At 43.3% G+C, this 5,618-nt stretch overlaps 1 pseudogene; it reads right to left on the reverse strand.

The window, feature by feature from the left end:
• Window positions 1–2,490: 2,490 nt before the first annotated feature.
• Window positions 2,491–3,571, reverse strand: LOC120256526 (annotated as a pseudogene).
• Window positions 3,572–5,618: the final 2,047 nt, after the last annotated feature.

Raw genomic sequence — 5,618 nt, forward strand, 5'->3', positions numbered from 1 at the left:
TGGTCCGGTATTCCCTTGTTCCCCGTATTGGTTATGTTCCTTATTCCTCGTCTAGCGGAAACTAATCGAGCTCCGTCTGATCTCCCAGAAGCGGAAGCTGAATCAGTTGCAGGCTATAATGTAGAATATGCGCGGGATGCGATCCTAAATAGTTCACTGTTGGCGGAAGCCAATGTCCCGGGGTCCCGGGGACTCATTCTGACTTAAACAAGGGGTGGGTCTTTACCAACTTAAAAATCCAAGGTTTTAGGGAAGAAAAAAGAGGGGCAGGGCACTCTTCATTCTTCATTCGAAACTCATGAATGTCGGGTCGGGGCTTTCTGCCTTGTTATCAAAAAGGGGAGTTGGGTAAAGCAAACTCCCTCCTTGGACGAGCACGGAGCTTAGTCAAGTAGAACCGGGTTGCGCTGCTTGATGCTCCGATCGAAAACAAATCAGTGGGGCCATGCCGGTACGACAGAATATGCGTTAGAAAGGTCAATCCCTCCCCCCCTTTTTTAGTCAAAAAGAAAAAGGGCCGAACTTCTAAAAAGCAGCCCGCCCGCTTCCATAGAACAATAATATCGTGGCAACGTAGACCTAAGTGGGTTTATTGGATCCTGGGGAACCATCACAAGTACGGCCGGCCTATAGAACGAGAATGCCGTGTCGTCCAGCAGAGCTTAGAAGAAGGTGACTCGGAGCCTAGAAGAAGGAAGGTGACTCGCGCAGACAGCTGACTCCTTTTCAATAGAAAGGAATAGTCAAACCAACCCAGCTGGCTGGTCAATCTCAGTGATCTTATCGGCCGGCAAACCGGAGACGGACGACCACGGTCCCGACCTTACCAGCACCGTAGGTTTACTAATCAATGAAGCCCCTCAACCTACTCTTTTTCTGACAAAGTCAACCAAGCCGGAACAAAACCGACATCTTGTTGATATTGATTGAGTTGGAGGAGGCAGAGACTACCACGGAATCCATCCATAAACCTACGCGTCACGACAGTTTCCAAAGGAAAGGTGACCCCTCATCTCCTCTCCAGTGGGAGGCCAAGAAGTCGGAGCACGTAGGAATGCCGACCACGTAATAAGCCACGTCTGGCTGAGGCGAGCAGCAAGCGGGGTAGAGTCAAGTAAAAGTACAACAACGTTGGGGTAGGACGCTAGTATAGTACTTAAACTAGGGTTGCTTCTTAGCGCTAATCTTGCGTTTTTTTCAGCAGGCTGTGTTAGTTGTAGAGCGCTAGCGCGCCTTCCCTCCTTCTCTCACTTCGGAAAGATTTAGCAGTATTTTTCTTATGGTCTTTAGAGTACGATACATCGGTGTAAAAAGATTGAGTAGGATCAGTAAGGTATGCACAGACAAAAATGGCTGTACATGCAAACCTCGTTTGGGGGTTTCCCTCACTGCTATCAGTTTGTTAGTGAGAGGGTGAGTAGGCAGCGCCTTCCACGTTGGTTCCCACGTCATCCCCTGGAATAGTGGCGATACTAGGGACGTAACGTTTGAATAGGCGAGCCAGAAATGGCTCAACCTTGGCTACAAACGCACGAACTCTATCCATATTGTCCGACGGTGAGATTATAGACTTTAACGTACTTGCATTGACCTTCTTCGCCAATAAATAAGATTTTTTTTTAATAATGAGAATAAGGACAAGTAAATACGGACAAGCATGTCTGATCGGTCATACCTTACATAGATAGCCTTTCTATGAAAGGGAGAGATAATACGAGAGTACCCCTGATCGTGTATGTAAGAGAGGTCGGTACTGGCAGCAGACAAGGGCTGTGTAATGGGTCGCATCCCCCCCGGCTTATGTGATTTAGGAATCCATGATCGATACGTCGAAGAGAACTGAAAGGCAGAATTAATTAATTACCTATGAATCTCCTCTACTTGGGACTTGTCAAGAACTTTACAAAAAAATGCAATTTAAAAAGTAGAAGTAGAAAAACTCTTCCCAAAGGTAGTAAATAACAAATAAGAACTTCCTCAATAAATCTTTGATCTTCGAGTTTATTCCCCTATGTTGCCCGTGTGAAAAGAAAGATTTTTCCATGTTTCCCGAGAGAGACTGCCTTCTCTCAGGCCAGAAGTCTTCTACTTCTAGTCGACTGCTCTATGACGGGCTTCCGTCTTTCCTGGGCTCTGCTCGCTCGTCTACGCTCCGACCAATTCAATTAAGTAAGTATAAATGGAAAAACGATGTTTCCTTTGCTGGTAGTATAAGAAATAGTAGTAGTAAAAAAAGAAAAAGGCAATCAATCAGAATCAAGGAAAAAAATGAATTTTCAAATGTAAATAAAAATAAAGTATAAGTATAAAGTAGTAGTCAAAAAAAGTGAACTTTTTTTCCGTTATATAAATGGGATCCCTATCTTTATCTCTATCCAAGGGGATACCTATCTATATAGAGAGAGATCTATCTATGAATCGATCTAGACTATCCTCTATCCGGATAGATATGTCCCCTATGAGCGAGCCGATCTTTCTTTTATTTTTTTCTTATATGTTTTGGCCACGTCCGTTTCCGCTCCGAAGAGGAAGGTTTGGATCTTTCAATCTTATGTCGTGAGGGATATGACCCTATGTTAGGCCCATAAGATACCACAGCTTTTTGTGTTCTATGATTCACCTCCGAATAATGAGTAGGTAGTTCGATCCTTTTGATTCTTATCTTCCTAGTAAACGGGGATCCGGAGCAATAGGTCGAATTACTATATAAATAAGACTTGTAAACAAAAGGACTTATTGTTCGAGTAGGAAGATTTTCGGTTTTTTTCTCCTTCCTTCTCTTCGATAATAAGAAGTATTTAAAATGAAACAAATTCCTCTTTATTCTCTTGTGCTCAGCGAAGGAACTGCCTAAGCATACTTTTTTTCGGATCCAAACTTCTTTGTTCTTTTCTAAGTCTTCTTCTTGCATAGAAGAACGCAACTCTTGCAAAAACCGGGATTTGAGTAGTAGGCGGCACCCCCTCTGAGTTTTGAGTAGGCGGAACCATTCTGTTTTTGGTTCTTCTCCACATTCTGACCGGCAGGAATTTTCCAATGATTTTTTCAACTGATATGTCGATATAGAAAGATCTCCTTATTTCTTCACCGCGGGTTCTCGCCTCACTTTCTTGAAAAAGATATTAGATCACCGTGGGAAACTTTCAAATGAGTAATGCTTACCAGTCCATTATTCACACAAACCCTTCGATGACTTATCGGCTGCCTTGCTTGAGGAAGAGTGTCACGAAAAATGGAGACGAACCGGAATCACGTCCGATCTTGTTTCTTGATTAAATAGAAAAGGGATATATGAAGTTCGTTCTCTTCCTCTGTGCATCTCCCTTATGGGTAAATCCCCCATAATAAAGGGGCAACTTTCGTGTAGTTTGTGATTTGATGTTACTGTTTAGATTTTCTCTTAGAGAAAGATTTCTTTTAATAGATCTCCTCTTGTTCCTCAATCTTCGGAGAATGCGGCGTTGTATTAGAGAAAGTTCTCTGTTCCAAACATTTCCTGGAAGTAGACGACACGTTTTAAATCTTAATGCAGGCATGGCATATCTCGTTGAATCAGTCTTTTTCGCCACATCGCGTATAACGGGAATCGAACCCAATTCTTCCACGACCCCCCACGAAAGGTCCTCCCTTAACTACGAGAATTCCTGTGGTTGCCTAGTTGTTGTCAGTTTTCATAAGTCCTAGATATACTACTCGTAAACACTAGAGGAAACCCCTATACTTACTTGACCGACTGCTAGACAGTGCTCAGGTAAAGGGCAGTGTCAGAAAGACAGCGGGAAAGCTCATAAAGTGTGGCGTTCCGAAGACTCCCTCTTACAGAAATCCGGACCTGCCTCTCCCTGCAGTCAAAACTCTCCTCTCCAGTGGGATCCGCCCTCAGGCTGAGCCAGAAGCCTCGTCTCCTTCAACTGATTCAAGTTTTTCAGTCACTAAGAAAGTAATCTCACTGAACATTGGATTATAAAAAACCTAGTAATAATTACAACGCGAAATCTAAAGTCCAATATTTATATACAACACACACATATTCCTCCCTTACGAAGAAGAAAATCCAGTGGGTGGTGGAAGGCTTCAAGAGTGAAGAAAGGTTCTTAACCACCGGAGACCGGTTTTTCGTGAAATTTGGGCGAGAGTTTTTTTCTATCCTCTCTCACTTTTTAGGAAGATAGCCACTGTCTGTAATGATATAAGAATTTATAATCACTATATATATATAATAGGGAGATCAAATTCTTGATCGAGACTCCCATAGGTGTGCTTCTTTTCCATTTATTTCTTCTTTTTGTCTTTTTTTGTTGTTCTTGAGTAAGTCCGTGTGCAGTACGGAGCCCTTAGTCGTGCTGCGGCTCTGTGTCAGCCTTATTGATATCCGACCCTTCACAGATGTAAGAATCCGCTTAATCTACCAGGAAGGCAAATCGACATATCCGTCAGAGAATCATCCTTTCTTTCCCCCGGACTAGTAAAGGGTTGGTTTAGTTTTCTAGTATAAGAACACGTTTCAAAGCCCACCAGTCAATACCAGGGGGACCGCCTATCCAGAAAGGAAAAAGACTATGTGAATAGTAACCTACAAAAAAAGGAGGAGAACGCCTTTGTTGAGTCTTTGTCTTCTTCCCTGGAGCTTGACTCATCTTTTTCAGACGGTGGTCTCTGAGTCACCGCGTGAGGAAGCACTCTTTTTCAAAAACTCAGATAGAGCCTAGCGGGTTCTTAGGGTTGAGCTTCTGTCAGAGCTAAAGCCCACCTTTTTATCTTCTCTGACTGTAGATCTAGGATTGGTCTTTGTCTTTTTCCTCTTTACTTTGATTGATTGATATTTTAGTAATGGAATGAGAATCTTGATGAGGCTTGAGATCTGGATAGAATGACCGCCTATTTGCCACTATGCGCGCACCTCACTCTTTTATTATTTATTTTTATGTTATTGTCTTTAGTCATCTTCTTTTATGCTCCTGTCTCAGAGAAGTGTTGACTGAAGCTCTTCCTCAGGTCATGAAATGTGAGAGATTGGTTCACTTTCTTCCTTAGGGATCCATCGTTATCGGGGCAAGCATCCCTCTTCGGAGGTTAGGATTGATTCATGTGTCAAAGGGGAGTTTGCGTTGACAGATCCTTAAGCAAAATGAAGATGATCCAAAGAAAAGAGGAAAAGGGCTGAACTTAAAGGGGATTGGCCGACCTGGAGACTGAGAGCTCCACTCAAGGAATCGATATGATAAAGTGTCAGTTTGACGACAGTGGGGATAAGAGTCTATATCAGTAGAATCTCCCTTTTTAAAATAGGAAACGAAAGTAAGCTCGACCAACCCTTGCTTGACCCGCTGACCTATGATCGGCGAATTTCGACATCTTTGATCCCGTCTGATGAAACCGCATCTTGTTCTGACTGTCCCTCTTACAGGGAACTCTTTTCAGGCAGACCGAGAGGAGAGAGAGGAAATAGCAAAGAATCATTCGGCGCGTAGTGAACTGCTAGAAAGATCAGCACAGCTAGGGAAGCCGTTGAAACCCGATCATTCGAAGCAGCACAGACGGACCGAGGGCCTGGTTTGTGCCTATGATGCCATTGTCAAATCACACTCGAATGGGCGAAACACAGAGAAGAAAGAGAC

The sequence above is a fragment of the Dioscorea cayenensis genome, unplaced genomic scaffold (genome assembly GCF_009730915.1).
Source record: "Dioscorea cayenensis subsp. rotundata cultivar TDr96_F1 unplaced genomic scaffold, TDr96_F1_v2_PseudoChromosome.rev07_lg8_w22 25.fasta BLBR01001483.1, whole genome shotgun sequence".
Classification (NCBI taxonomy): Eukaryota; Viridiplantae; Streptophyta; class Magnoliopsida; order Dioscoreales; family Dioscoreaceae; genus Dioscorea; species Dioscorea cayenensis.